The following is a 15,964-nucleotide window of genomic DNA, read 5'->3' on the forward strand; positions in this document are numbered from 1 at the left end:
GGGCGAGAAAAGCATAGAGCCCACGCGGGGGCAGCGGGGGTCTGTGCTTCCCCATTCTCTCCCATTCCGTAGCCAGGGCGGGTTTCCCTCCCGAGCCGGGGCTTGGCTCCCGGAGTGCGCCCCACTCACCGGGGCGCAGGGAACGCTGCTGCCGCTGGCACCGCCTCAGCCTCAGCCCGAGCGGGGCGCAGCCGCCTCTGCCTGTGCCGCAGCCCGCTCCGGCTGCGGGGCGCCGGCAGCTCCGAGGCGCTGCATGCCGAGGAAAGCCGCCCGGCTCAGCGCAGAGCCGGCTCCCGCTCCTTCCCCTGCCCGAGGCTCCGCGCGGCCCCAGTCACCACCACTACCGCCGCCCCGGCGCTGCTGCTGCAGCCACTCCTCCTCCGCGGCCAGGGAGGGAAAGTGTGTGCGTGTGCGTGTGTGTGTGTGCGTGTGTGTGTGTGTGTGTGTGTGTAATATGTATGTATGTGTGTGTGTGTGTGTGTGCCCCCGCCTTTCAGCCTTGCGCGCTCTGCTCGCTCGGGCGAGTCTGGCTGCTGCAAACCGGCGGCTTTAAATACCCCGATCCCGAGGCAGCTCGGGGCACCGGCACAGCCCCAGCCGCCGCCGATCCGCGCAGCCCGCCAGCCGCCAGCCCTGCGCGGGGAGCCGAGGCGGGGGGAGAGAGGGAGGAGGAGGAGAAAGAGGTGGAGAGAAGGGAGGAGAGACGAGAGGCGGCGATTAACCCCTGGCAGGGGGCCTCCGGCTCCCATTTCAAAACAAAAACCTGGAGGAAACAGTAACCCGAGTCCCCCTCCCCCCACTTTCTCATCCCTCTTCTTCCCCCAAATAAGTTTTTTTTACCTCCCGGATCCCCCGCCCACGGTGACGCGGTCCGGGCTGGTTGCAGGACCCAAAGATCGGCTGCCGGACCAGCTCCAGGGCTCTGAGCACTTGTTCAAAGTCCAGCCGCCGCAGCTATGGGAGTCGGGTAGTCAGACACTGCGCTGAGAGCGCAGCATTTCGGGGCGGGGGGGGGGGGGGGGCCAAGGGCGGTGGGCCGCCTGTGGCCCCCCCCCCCTCCTTCTCGGGTCACCGCTCACACCCAGACCCAGACTCCTTTTCTGACGCGGGCGCGTGCGCGCATACACACACACACTTACGCATACACTTACTCAGTCCTCTCACACAGTCTGCTCTGAGTTGAAACAGATGTGTATTTCACCCAAATGGTAGGAACGGAGCTTGAGACACCAGGAGAGCAAATGGAGGTGGGGGGAAGGGGGAGGAAAGAAAGTGAAGCTGGAGAGAGAGCCTGGAGAGCAAATGGGGTGGGGGAGGGAGGGGGGGAGAGAGAGAGGGAGGGAGAGAGAGGGAGAGAGAGGGAGAGAGAGAGAGAGAGAGAGAGAGAGAGAGAGAGAGAGAGACTCTAGAAAGTGAAGCTGGAGAGGTGAGAGAGGGAAGCTGGAGACACAGATTACAAGGACAGGAGACAGGACTAACTAGAAAGAGAACAGATGTTGGGAAAGGGGTTAATAGCTGTCCTGGGCCAACCATTTACAACAAATCAAATGCGATAAAACAAGAAACCTATTGATAAGGTTCACTCTGGCGTGAAAAGTTCTGCACAGAATAAAAAAGACTTTTAAAAAAAGATAATTTGCAGGAAGAAAAGTATTAAGGAGCAATTTCTGGAACTCCCAAGAAGATTCCCAAATCCAATCATTATCCAAGTAGATTCATTCCCCCTCCCCAGCGACACGTTTATAAGTGTTTTCTCTTATCTGCTTTCAAATTGTCCTTCATCATCTGCAAACATCCCTGCCTTACAGCAGAAAACTCCTTCATTGCTAGGTACTTGTCTCTAACAACATATCATTTGCTATTAGAGATACCATCCAGAGCTGCTTTTCAGAGAGATCACAAGGTTACCAGCCCATGCTCAGAGAAATTAACTCTGGCCTAAGAAGAAATCTCAGTCTTTGCTCTGAAATGGAATCCAGTGGGAGGGAAGGAAGAAAATGCAAAACTGCCTTCCACTGGAGGAGACACATTATGATTTGTGTCACTGACATTGGAACATGCGTCTCCTGTATTCCACAATCGCTGCAGCCGGAAAGTCAGGCAGCATGGGCCAGAAGCTGCAGGGATGTATGGGAAGAGCACCCCTGGACTCAGGAAGCAGGAGACTTGGATTCCAGACTAGTTCTGGACCTAGTTCACAGTAGTCCCTTCCTCTTTCTGGTCCTCAATTTCCTACTCATTATAACAAAGGAGTTACACCAGATGATCTCCAAAGGCCTTTCCAGCTCTGCCCAGCTAAGCTGACCTTTGCTTCTTCCTCAGCAGCAAAGGATGAAAGGATACAGACCTAGTTTTAGAAGAGAACTCAGCATAGCCAGACAAGCAACTCTTCCTAAGGTTGGAAAGGACTAATTGCACAATGAACTGTGTCCTGCTCCTTCTTACACCTATAAAATACTGAAAGGCAGGGACTGGAACAGAATAGGCACCTATTACTATGTCAGGTGCTTAATAGATATTATTGAATAATATATTAATAGATTAATTAGAATGATCTAATTAGAAATATCTATTAGAATTAATAGATATTGAAAGCTAGGAGCTAGGTAGTATAGTGGGCTTTGAATCAAGAAGACCTGAATTCAAATTCTACCTCATATACTGAATAGTAATACTTAATAAATAATAAAGCAAGTAATTTAACCTTAATCAGCTTCAATTTCCTCATCTAAGGTCTCTCCCAGCTCCAAATCTATGATCCTATGAACGAAAATGCATTTTAAGATTTACCAAGTGTTTTCTTTATAGCTGACATATCCTCGACTATAAAATGAGTTAGACTAGATTATCTCTATGATGACCTCAGTTTCTAATAATGATAACTTATTTTTACAGTACTTTATGGTTTACAGAGCAGTTTCTTCACAACAGCTCTATGAGGTAGGGAGTACACATTTATGGAAAAGGAAACTGAGGTACAGAGAGGTTAAATGAAGAAGCAAGGTACAATGCAGTGATTCTCAAAGTGTGGTCCAGGGGTCTCCTTCAGGGAGTCATGAGATTATTATTTTGATAATTACCCTAGGTATTTAAATTTCTAATAAGGTACGTATACATAGACATAAGCCACATAAACGAAAGCTCTTTGGGGCCCTCAATGATTTTAAAGAGTGTAAAGAGATCCTGAGCCCCAAAAGTTTGAGAGCCACAGCTGTAGTGGAAATATCACTGGCCTTGATGTCAGAAGACCTTGGGGCATGTCTAGATTTTGCCATTTACAGTGTAGCCTTGAGCAAGGCACTTTTCTCCTTGGCCTCATTTTCCTCATCTGCAAAATAAAGGGGGTTGGATGACCTCTAAGATCTCCTTCACCTCTAGCATTTTGTGACTTGCCCATGATCACAACAGCGGCTAAATATCAAAGCTAAGGTTTAAACCCAGGGTTCCTGACTCCAGGTTCAGTGATCTACCTGCTACAGCATGATGAGTCATCTGGGACCCTGGGGACCTGTGAGTTATGTAGTATAAGATGATCCCTGTTTTACAAACGGACCCAGTTTTACAACCTGGTCTCCCAACCCAGAGTCCAACAGTTCTCTTGCCATTGTTGTGTAGGACACTGCCCATATGTATCTGGGACTTGTCTCTATTTTTACAACACAATTATTATGTATATAATTTCTATAGGAGTTGAAGTAATTGTCCAAATTCTTGGTCCTGGTCTCCCACAGTGCTTGGGCTTCATTCCAGTTTAGGAGAAAGCTACTTATTCATGACTTGGCTCTCATTTTCCCACATCCCCACATCCCTTTACATTATTCAAAATCAGGTTTCTGGGTGAATTCTTTTTCCATTTAATGTCACTGATTTCATTAGCCTCTTCTTGAAAAAAGAATGTCAGACTCTCTTCCCCATCCTACCTCCTCTCAAAAAAAAAAAACCAACCAAATGACAGCTATTCTATCTCATCTCTTAAGAAGAGTTCTTGAGTCTAGAGTCACTAATATTCTCATGACTGCCCCAAATTTGGCGATGCCCCAAATCTTCAATTTTGTCCCCTCTTCCCCTAAGCACCTCTTCATGGCATCACAGATTTAGAGGCTGGAAAGGATGTTAGAAATCATTCAGTCCAACTCCTCCATTTTACAGATGAAGAAACTGAGACCCAGAGAAGTTGGATGATTTGTCAAAGATTGCATAGGGAGTGAGTGGTTGAGCCAAGATTCAAAATCAGGCCCCATGATTTTACTTATTTTTCCAACATACCATGATATATTCAATAAGCAAGGGAGTCAATCATCTGCTTTCCAGATCACATGCAAAATTTCTTCTCTTTTGGGAAGAAGGGTTGAATTTTGCTGTAGTAGAAAGAACTCTAAATATGGGATTTAGTCTTGGCTATAGTTCTGACTTGTGATATCACTCTGGGCAAGTCCCTTGCTGTCTCTGGACCCCAGTTTCCTCCTCTATAAAATGAGGCAGAGAGACTAGTGTCCTAAAAGAGCTTCCATCCAGTACTCTAAGGTTACACTCAGCTCAGCCATTTGGTGACTGTGAATTCTGGTGATAAATATTCCATTGGAGACCCTGGCTTTGGCTCACACTCCACACCCTTTAATACCAATGTGTCTCATTCTCATCTGATGTGCTAGGGGCTAAAGGAATTGGTTGTTTTTCTCTTTGTCATTCTGTACATCTCCACTGTATCTCTTGCAGTGGTATACCTCACCAGATAGCCATAATCCTGTCCATTTCATCGTATCACAACTGGATTTTCTGTAAACATTGTAAGTCCTTTTGAACCTCCCTGGAGTCTTTCTCTTCACACATAGAAGCCTGGTTTACTGCTCCTGCCTCTTCACAACATTAGCGGCCTTTTGTGGAGAATTCCTGTCTGATTTTTTTTTTTCCCAACTTTACAAATCCAGGATTGCTATTTCATTTTCCTAAGTCACGTGCAACAAACATAATATCCATGGGTATTTCTTCATCTTCATCCGGGGCTTACATGCAATTTGAGCACTTTTTATCTTTATTTTTTGCCAGAGCACTTTCTGTGCTGAGTTTGGGTCTGAACAGAATGAGATTTTATGAGGGTCATAAAAATTTAGCTTTTGACACATTTCAGACAAAGGAATATGAGTCAATTATGAAGAATATCTCTAGGTCTTGATCATCATGGATCATAGGGTGTCTGAGTTGGAAGAGGATTCAGAAATCATTTAGTCCAACCTATTCATTTTTACAGATGAGGAAACTGAGACCCAGAGAGGTTGAGAGGCAATGTGATATAAAGGAAGAAAAACTAGATTTGGGGTTGAAATCCTTACCATCGGAGTGACCTTGGGAAAAATCACTTAACTGTCTCTGGACCTCAGTTTCCCCCTTTGTGAAAGGAGGGTTGGAAAAGATAACCTCTGAGACCCTTTTCATTTCTACCTCCCATGATACTAGTGATTTTCCCAAGGTTACCAATATAATATGATGCAGATAAGGGAGGTGAGCTAAGGTTCTCTGACTTCATATATAGCATTCTTTATGTTGCTCTAACTGGAAACAATTGAACAGTGTGAGGTAATAGAAAGATCTGCTACTTGTTACATGTGTGATCTTGGGTGTGTCATTTAACTCCCTACCCCCTCTAGGCCTCAGTTTCCTCTTCTGTAAAATGAGGGGCTTAGATGAGTAGCTCTCTTAAAGTCCCTGCCAGCTCTAAATGTGGTGAGCCTGGGGTCCTCTAAACATTTGAAAAAGACTAACATTTGGGTAGATTGCTAGAGCCCAGGTGGCTTTAATCGCACACCCCCCCAAGGCTTGGCACAAACACACATTGACAGGAGTCGCGAGTCACCCAAACAGGGCTACAGCCCTCAAGTCCTGGGCGAGACCAGCCTGCATGTGTTTTGCATTGTGGAGTCTGCCATCATCCTTCTTGCGGTCCATCCCACCCATGTTTTTGTTCAGACTGAAGCTGCCCTGCCTGTCGAAATGAAATTATGTCAGGGGAAAAACTGTTTATATATCTTGAGATATTATGATAATGGAAAACAGCAGCCTAACCATCCCAACCCAGAAGAAAGTTAATTGTGTTTCATGCCCTCTCACTAAGGGAGCAAGCTGATACTGAGATGGAAAACTTCTCCAGAACAAGGCTAATCACTTTAGCATAGCACACATTTTTTTTTCCTTAATTACAAATAATTGTATAGTGCAATTTACACTAATGCCTGACGCCCAAAAGTGCATATTCATGAATAAAGGGCTCGTTGGAAAGGGGAAAGTACAACAAATCAGTGTAATTGTGGTAACTTGCAGTATGCACATGGGTGACCTCAGTGAGTGGTGACCATTATTATTAATAATATTAATTGCTGACATTTCAATAGAGCTTTTACAGTTTACAAAACACTTTCCTAAAAAAAAAAAGAAAAAACTGTGAGAGGTAAAAAAATTCAAGTCTCATTATCCCCATTTTGCAGATGGTAAAATTGAGATTAAGAGAGAGCAAGGAAGCATTTGAAAAAGGAGGATCTGAGTTAGAAAACTAGCTCTGATACCTATATGACCTTGGGGAAACCTCTTAACTTGACCTTAGCTTTTTCACCGAGGACTAGATGATCTATCTCTGTAAGATTCCTTCTAGTTCTAAATCCTATGATCCCATGACTTTCTCTGTTTGGTTCCAGAGAATGGAAATAGGACGAACTGGGGGAAATTATAGAATGGCAGATGCTGGCTCCATAAAAGAAAGAACTTTTTAACAATTAGAGCGACCCCAAATGCGAGAGGCTGTCTCTGTATGCCATGAGTTCTTTTCATTAAGGCCTTTGGACAGAGGGGAGACATTCTAGAGGGAGCTCTTGCTTCAGATAGCAATTAGACTAGATGATCTTTGAGGTTCCCTTTCAGCCCAGACATTCTAGCATCTTATCTTATCTGCCTGCAAATTCAGTGCTGTTTCTACTCTATCATATCTGTCTACTAGAATGTGGTAGAAAGAGAGGGGAATTTGAAATCAGATGACCTGAGTTCAAATTCTTGTTCTACATTGTGCTAACTTTGTTTACCTGGGCACTCCCTTACCCTCTCTGGCCCCGTTTCCTCCTCTTCAAAATGAGAAGGCTGCACTAAATGATATCAAAGGTCTTTTCTAGCTCTAAATCTATGGTCCTGTGATCTCTAATTTAATGGTTTAAGGACATCTCCATTTCTAAACACTGGTTGGAGAACACAGATAAAAATGGTGATTTGTCTCATTTAACGAACCACCAATAGTTCTCCTTTGGAGACCCAGCCAGGGAAGATTAAACACGTGTAATTTTATTGCTGTGATGAAACAGAGGCATACAAGCAAGATTAATACATGTATAATTGAGTATTAAAATGATTAATGTGTCTCAGGAAGGCACAGCTGCAGATCTATACAGAGAAAGTAGGCTTAATGAACCCGGGGTGGTCCGGTAGCTTTCTAAGGGGGAAGAACATGATTGGTTGGACAAAAAGTATAATTTGATATGTCTTTCTCCATGACTATATTATTTTTTGGGTGGTAGATGGGGGAAGGGAGGGACATCTTCCTGGAAACCACTTACATGCTTATTAATAGTAGTAATAATTTAGGAAAAGCAAGATGATGACTTGGATAAATGTTTGACTTGCCACCTTCCTCATCCTATGCCACCCCCTGACTTTCCTGTACTTGAAACTGACATGGTGTTAGAGGAGGAGAATTAGCCAACTCATTGGATTTTGAATTGGAAGAGACTTGAGCAGGCAGTGAAGTGGGGCAACGGAAGGAATGCCAAACTCAGAATCAGGAAGACATGAGTTCAAATATGACCTCAGACAATTACTAGCTATTGTGACCTATCTGCCTCAGTTTCCTCAGCTGTAAAATGGAGATAATATTACTTGCCTCTCAGGGTTGTTGTGAGGATAAAATAAGGTAATGTTTGTAAAGCTCTTTTCTAACCTTAAAGTGTTATATAAATATTATTATAGTTATACACCATCATCTATCAGAGGTTCTTAACCTGAGGGTTAGGAACTTAAAAAAATTTTTTTTGATGACTGAATTTCAATATAATTGGTTTCCTTTGTAACATCATGTGTTTTATTTTATATGTTTAAAAACATTGTTCTGAGAAGGGGTCCGTAGGTTTCACCAGAATTCCAGAGGGGTCCAGGATACACAAAAAAGGTTAAGAACTTGCAGTCCAAGGCCTTCATTTTACAGAGAAGGAAGCCAAGACTCAGAAAGGCTAAGTGATTTTCCATTGTTCACACAGCTAGAAAGTGGAAGAAGCTGGATTCAAACCCAGGTTCTCTGACTCAAAAAATCCAGGGAAGTTTCTGTGATTGCTTTTTCTGGGCTTTTTTCAATTATGTCACTTTTCATTTCATTAATCCACACACAATCCAACTTCATTTTATATGAGGAAACTGAGGTCCAGGGAATGACGATGGCTTATTTTACCTTGATATAGTGGCAGGTTTAGAGTAATGTCTGAATTTGTCTAATATTCTTCCCTGTGTGTTTTGTACCTTCTTCAGCATGAGGCAGCTTATCTCTACCTGGTCAACTGTTGAAACAAGTAGAAGAGTAGATAAATGGGTCAGAGCAGTGAGGAGGAGGTGGAAGGAATTTGTCCTTTAGAAAGGTCATCCAATTATACCCCAAACTTTAGCAGAATGCCCCTTTTTGAATGCTTCCCCACTTACTAAAATTTGTCATAAAGTATCCTGGCCAGAAGCCTGAAAGTTAAAGTAATAGCTGTCCTGCAGAACAATTTCCCAGGGATGCCATTTCAAAACCAGATGCCACCTGGAGAATGTCCTAAAAGAGTGTCACTGCAGCTGCCAAATCTGGCGAATACACCACACGCTCTGGGCTGGAGCCCTAGCAGAACCTGAACTGGGGCTGCAGGAGGGGAGCTCAGAGGAGCAGGGCTAGAAGGGAAGATGTTGTCCTCTGGATGAAATGAACCCACTGGCATATGCATCTTAGCTAGCTCCCTACTGCGGAGCGGAATAGGTTATGAATTTTAATTTATTTATGGAGAAGCAGCATGATGTGAATGAAAGAGAACACTGCCTTGGAAGTCAAGAGCCCGAGGTTCTCATTCCAGCTTTGCTGCTAACTAGCTATGTGACCTTGGGGGGCAGGAGGGAGGGAAGGAAGAAGTATTTATTAAGAGCCTCCTATATGCTAGGCTCATTGCTTTCTAAGTATTAGCTCATTTGATCCTCACAACAACCCTGGGAGCCAAGTACTATTATTACCCCACTTTATAGGTGACAAAACTGAGGAAGACAGAGATTAAGTGATCTGTACTAGTGAGTATCTGAGGTCATATTTGAGCTCAGGTGTCACTGACTCCAGACCTAGGGCTCAATCCACTGTGCCACTGAGCTACGTTGGGTAAAGCACTTCTCTGTGAGTTTTGAGGAACTCATTTGTAAACCAAAAGTATTGGACCAGACAATCTCTCAGGTCCCTCCTAGTATTGTCATTTGTGTTGTAAAGCCTCTCCCCACGTTAACAATCTATATTCTAAGGTCCTTCCCATTTGTGACATTACAGCATTCTACAATGTCCTTGGTATGCATATATTTCCTTAGGGGAGACCTTGCTATATTTCCAACTAAAGAAATAATGAATAATTGTTTAATTCAGGAAAATGTAAACACTTCAAAGTTTGTTTGGATACTAATGATCGTATTTGCTTGAAATTACTCAGTGAAGCAGCTTAGTGCGCTATGTGAATCTGTGGTATTAATAGAACTTCCTCAAACACCCAGGCCACTGGACTACCTCACTCCCTATCTAACCAACTTATTTCTCATCTGGCTCCTTTCCAACCTGTTTCCTCACATACCACCTAGTCAATTAACTGTGAAGAGAAGTAATTGAAGCAAGTTATCTTCTTAGGGAGTTGAATATATATTGCTTCACAGTGAGCTTCATAGATTTAGAGCTGAAAGAAACTTCAGAGTTCACGTAGTCCAACCCTCTTTTTTTTACAGATGAGGAAGCTGAGGCCAAGAGAGGTTAAATGACTTGCTCAAGGTCATACAGGTAGAGCTAGGATTCTGGCTTTTTTTATATTTGTTTGAAATTTTTCTGTGCCTTTTACTTTTGTTAAAAAGTTCTACATGGTGTTGAGAAACATATATATTCTTTTGCTGCCCCATTTAGAAGATGTTATAAGAATTTTAACTAGTTTCTTTGGCAATTTGTTAAGCTCCATATTTTCTCTTTCATTAGACTGTTCTGTTAGACTTATCCAAAACTGTGAGAGGGATATTGAATTCCTTTGTCTCTATTGTGTTACTGTCTATGTCTTCTTGTAGCTCAGATAAGCTACAAGAAAAGTTAAATATTTCCTTCATGAATTCGAGTGCTAAGGCATTTAGATTATATAAGTTTATTATTGATATTTCTTTCTTGCCTATGGTTCCTTTCAGCATAACATAGTTTCCTTGTTTATCTCTTTTTAATGTTTTTAAAATTTTTGGTTTGCTTTGTCACATAGCATGATGGCAATCCAGCTTTTTTTTGGATTCACTCGTACACAGTATATATATTTTTCATCTCCTCAGTTTTATTTTGTGTATGTCTTTGTTTTTAAAATGTGTTTCTTATAAGCAACAGATTATAGGGTTTTGTTTCCTTATCCAGTCTGTCACTCTTTTTTGTTTCATTGGGTTGTTTAATCCATTTACATTTAGTTATGAGAGTTAGGTTTGTATTTATATCTATCTGTCTCTAATATTATTTTTTTAAGTTACAAATTTTCTCCTTTTCTGCTGTAAACAGTACTATGTTTCCTCAGTTGCTATACCTTAATTTTTAAAAAAAGTAACCCATAGATCTCTTCCCTTATTCCTGATCCCCTCCTTTTGTTTGTTACCCTTTTCCTTTTTAGGTTTTGTTTATTAGTTCCTTTTGCTCTCCTGCTTTTACCTAATTATAGAATTATCTCCCCCTTTTCTCTTCTCAGTTAGTCACACTGATTTCTCCTTCCTTTCCTCTCCTTCAATTATGTTCATTAGTTTTGTTAATTTTGTTTTTTGCACCCCTTTCCAAAAATAATTTTTTACATTCTCATTATTCACCTTCTCTTTCTATCTATTATAGACCCACATTCTCTGATTCATGACTTCTGTAACTCTGTAACTCTCTGATGTCTCTTTTCTCTGCATTCTTCATGCAATCAAAACTTCTAAGGTATTCATTCTGGGCTCTCTCCTCTAGGCTGTTTCTGTCATTCCCTGGTAGGGCTTGTTCCATGGATTTCCCTTTTCCATTGTGCTTCATTCCCAGAACAAAGCAGGTTCCACCTGAAATGCCCAAGGTCCTCCTCATTACTGTTACTTCCACCAGGCTTCTTCCTTCACCTCTGTGTCTTTGTGTACATTTAATTAATTAATTAATTGTGGTTAAGTGACTTGCCCAAGGTCATATGGCTAGTTTTGTGTTAAGTGTCTGAGGGCGAATTTGAACTCAGGTCCTCCTGACTCTAGGGCTGGTGCTCTATTCACTGCACCACTTAGCTGTCCCTTTGTTTACATTTTAGAAAGAGGTAGTTTACCGGTCTCTTTGCTGTTGCAACTGATACCATTGGCTGCTGCATTTAGTCACTTTACTTGCATTTTGTTCTTTGGCATGTTTGAGTTCTGGTTTTCTTTTTAAAAAATGTTTCAAAACCCTCTTTGTTATTGAAGGTCCATCTGTTTTTTTCATGTATGGTTAAGCTCAGATTTGCAGCATTGGTCATCTGGGCTGCATCCTGAGCTCCATTACTCTTCAGAACACATTATTCTAGTCTGTCCTCTGCTTTCTGGTGGGTGTAGAATAGTCTTGCATTATTCAAATTTCCTTGCCTTTGCATTTGAAGGTTTTTCTCCTGATTGCTTACAGAACTTGTTGTTTCTGAAATCAATTGCTCATCTTAACCACTCTGTCTTGGAGTTTGTAGGCTTGGGGTTTTTTTTGGAGGTAATGTATGAATTCTTTCAATTGGTATTTCATTTTCTCTTTTCATAAATTCTGGACAATTCTCTTCTATTATTCCGTCCATTATGGTGTTAAGTTTTTTTTTGTACCATTGTGCTCTTTTGGGTGACCTATGATTTTTAGGTTGTTCCTATACATCTTATCTTTTGAGTTTTTTGCTTGAATAGTGAGCATATTTCCTTTTTTGTTGTTGTTTTATTTTACTTTTTTCTTTTTGCAGGAAGGCAGAGCAATTGGTGTTAAGTGACTTGCCCAAGGTCACAGGGCTAGTAAGTGTTAAGTGTCTAAGGCCAGATTTGAACTCAGGTTCTCCTGACTCCAGGGCTGGTGCTCTATTCACTGTGCCACCTAGCTGCCCCACATATTTTCTTTTAATGTTACTGTTTTTTGCTTTTCTTCTTCTGAATTGTTCTTCACTTCCATATTTTTGCATTCCCAATCTATTGTTCTTGTTTTCTCTCTCTGTCTCTTTGTCTCTGTCTCTGTCTCTCTGTCTCCATCTCTCTATGTCTTTCTGTCTCTGTCTCTCTCTCCTAGCCATTGAAAATTCATTTTTTTCTATTCTGCACAATATCTTTGCCTTGTAGGACATATAAATTCTTCTCTCACAATTCTCATTTCTTTTTTGAACCACTCAGGAACAATATGTTGTGGCCCCATGTTCTCCTTACATTCTACAGGGCTCTGTTTCATCTTGTGTTGGATCATTTCCCTTTGTTCTACAATATTTATTTGTAGGTGCTTGAACTCATTCACTAGATCTAGAGGCCATATTTCCTTCTGCTGTTGATGTTTTCCCTGTTGATTTGCTTCCTTACATTCAAGGTCTTTGAGTTTTCTTATTCCTGATATCTTTGTTGATTTCATTCTTTTTCCCCTTCTTATTTTTCCCTCCTTACTTCCTGACTCTGTCTTTTCTGCTGGTGGTTTCCTTGGGGCTATATCTTAAAGTGTTTCAGTTTCCTCCCATGCCGGGAAATTCGTGATTCACAAGCCTATGACTCTGCCCCAAATGACTTTTGGGATATCCCTTATGCTTAGTGGAGTACTCTACTAAGTAATCTTCCCCACCCTTACCCCTGACCGTCATAGTGCCCTGTCTTGTCCTGTTTTGTTCCTTCTAGTCCCTAGTTTTCTGGCCTGGTGCCAGAAGTTTAGAGAACTATCATGCTGGTGCCCCAGGGTTTCTGCCCTGGTAGAGCTTTGCAGCACTAGTTCTATAGGGTTGTGGCTTCTAGCAAGTTTTTTCTGCTGAAGGGCTGCTGGCTACGGGCTGCCATCTGCTGCACTGGCTTATCTGTCATGGCCTGGGCAAGCTTCCTTAACCTCAAGCTAGGTTCTCTCTTGGCTCTGGAAAAAGAGGAGATCAAGTTGTGGGGGTGGATTTTGTTTTGAGTCTGTGTGTTGGGTCTTTGAGTTTGTTAGTGCTTACTGCCAATAGCCTAGAAGGTAGGAAAGGGTGCTGAGTATCAGTTCATGGATTTTGAGTTTTATTTAACATCCTTTTGGATTGTAGGTGTCCTAGACCATGGAGACAGGTGAAGTTGCTTTATCTTTGGTGCAAAATTCTGTTTTGGCGAGATTTGAGAGGTCATGGGGATCAGAGAAAATATCTAGTCTGCCATCTTATTGCTCACTTGACCCAGCTAAAAAACTAGAGCTGGGACTCAAAGGGAGATCCTCTGTTCCCAAGTCCAAAGTGCTTTCCACTGTATTATACTACCTTTCTAAAAATTCAACCCAAGGCGGGGATATTAACTTCCAGAGTTGGATGGAACTCTAGAAATCATCTAATCCAAACTTGTATCCAATACAAGTATAGGAGACAAGCCCTATGTCATGGAAGTAGATGTGTACTATGGCTTCTTGGGGACAGAGTAGTGAATCACCAACTCTGACTGGTACAGTATTCTCTGTGGTTGGAGTGTCTCACAAAGGACTGGCTGATGAGCCAAGAGGAGCCCCAAGTTGGATAGATTTTAAGAGGAACTGGGGGCAAAGGCAAACACTTATGAAGTGGATATTATGTACTGAGCACTGTGCTAAACATTTTTTATAAATATCACATTTGATACTTATAAAATTCTCTTAATTTTGCAATTGAGGAAACTGAGGTTTAGTGAATTGCTCAGGGCCACATAACAAGTAAGTATCTGAGGCCAGGTTTGAAGTCAGGTCTTCCAAAATCCAGGCTTGGTGTTGTATCCCACCGTTCCATCAGCTTTCTTGGTGGGGGGGAAATCTCTTCTTTCCTCTTCCTCCTTCTCCTCTTCCTCTTTCTCCTCCTCCTTCTCTTTGTCTCTGTCTGTCTCTGTTTCCATGTGTATGTCTCTCTCTCTTGCTTGACACTCTGCCAGCTCTTCAGGACTTCTAGGAAGGGGAGTTCTTTCCTCTCCTCACCACTAAGCAGCAATGGTGAATACAACTTGAGTATGTGGCAGTAAGAACATGTCCTTGCCCAGGCAAGCCTGAGACTGGACCTCAAATACCTGGCTACTTTTTCTGCTTTGTGTTTCTTTTTTTAAGCATAGGTAGTTGAACAGTGATCCTAAAAGACAGACATTTACAGCCTTGGCAGACACTATATTGAAGAATTCCTGGGCCCCTGAGTCAATGCTGGCTGCCTAGCAGGAGGCATTTCCTGTGACTCTACCCCTTCTCAGAAGAGAAAATGACCACTGCCAAGAAGATGCTGAAACTAAAAGGAGAAAGCCCAAGCAAGGCTTTGGCTGGTTGGAAGGTATGGACCTTGAGGGATGCTCAGGCTGGGGGTCTGAGATGAAAGTGAAATATCTGCTCAGAAGTCCTACAGAGTTATCTTCACTTCCAAGGAGTATATAAATGGTATGATGGGTTTCTATGCTTTCAGTATGTGTTAATGCTTACTCAGAGGTTTTATGTTTTAAACATTTCTTTTGTGGTGGAAAAAATCCATAGATGTTTTACCTTTGGTATTAATTTGTACACTGAATAGCTTTTTCGGAAGGCACTGACCCTTTTAATTCCTTTTCAGAGACACCCTAGAGTGAGGTAGTGGGGTGGGCACCTGTGACCTTGGGCACATGTGGCCTTCTAGGTCCTTGGGTGTGGCCTTTTGACTGAGTCCAAGTTTTACAGAACAAACCCTTTTATGAAGGGAATTCGTTCTGTGAAGTTTGGATTCAGTCAAAGGGCTGCACTTGAGGACCTAGAGGGCACATGTGGCCTCAAGGCCACAGATTCCCCACCTCTGTGCTAGAGCCATACTTTACTGTGCTGAAGAGATTTTCTCCCTAGAACTCAAGGCTGGGGGATAGTGAGCCAGAGAGTGTGAAAAACAACAACTGACCCCCTCTCTTTGGGGTTAGGCTCCCCCAAGATTGAAACTAGTTCTTGTGATTCCAGAGCTAGACCTCCTTTTCTGGGAGGTGTCCTCCTGTACTCCAGGTAACCCAGGAATCCCCCCTTAGCATCCTCTGTTTAGACACTTCCAGTGACGATAACAGTAATGACAGCAGTCTTTATGGAGTCTCACCAAGTTCATGCCTTTTCAAGGCACGCAGCTCTGCTTGAGGCAGCTCTGATTATCAGAAAGTCCCCCTCATGTTGAGCTGAAATCTGCCTTTCTCTCACCCCTTCCCTTGGTTACTACCCTTAGCAACTTCACAAGAGAACTCTAATCTCTCTTCCATCTGATAGTCCTTCAGATATATGAAGATAGCCAACATGTACCCCCTCTTCCCCTAAATCTTCTTTTTTTTTTTTGGAGGGCAATTGGGGTTAAGTAACTTGACCAAGGTTACATGGCTAGTTTTTTTTGTGTGTGGGTGTTAAGTATGGAACTGAACTCGGGGCCTCCTGACTCCAGGGCTGGTGCTTTACTCACTGCGCCACCTAGCTGCCCCTAAATCTTCTTTTTTTTTAAAAAGTTAAATCTCCCTGGTTCTTTAAGTTATTTCTGATATG

General features: G+C 42.6%; 1 protein-coding gene across 3 annotated transcripts in view; it reads right to left on the reverse strand.

The window, feature by feature from the left end:
* Positions 1 to 1,284, reverse strand: part of SULF2 (sulfatase 2) — a 146,751-nt gene extending 145,467 nt beyond the window's left edge. The window contains exon 1 of one of the 3 annotated variants that reach the window (XM_069072363.1): positions 1,152 to 1,284. The gene's annotated coding sequence lies outside the window, so the exon portion shown is untranslated. Of the gene's footprint in view, positions 1 to 129; positions 655 to 840; positions 1,023 to 1,151 lie in introns of those variants that run through there. The other 2 variants (XM_069072362.1, XM_069072361.1) reach the window with 2 other exon arrangements.
* Between the last annotated feature and the right edge of the window lie 14,680 nt (positions 1,285 to 15,964).

This window comes from Petaurus breviceps, unplaced genomic scaffold (assembly GCF_028583685.1).
Source record: "Petaurus breviceps papuanus isolate PSGF00001 unplaced genomic scaffold, PetGlider_PUasm1.0 90847, whole genome shotgun sequence".
Lineage (NCBI taxonomy): Eukaryota > Metazoa > Chordata > Mammalia > Diprotodontia > Petauridae > Petaurus > Petaurus breviceps.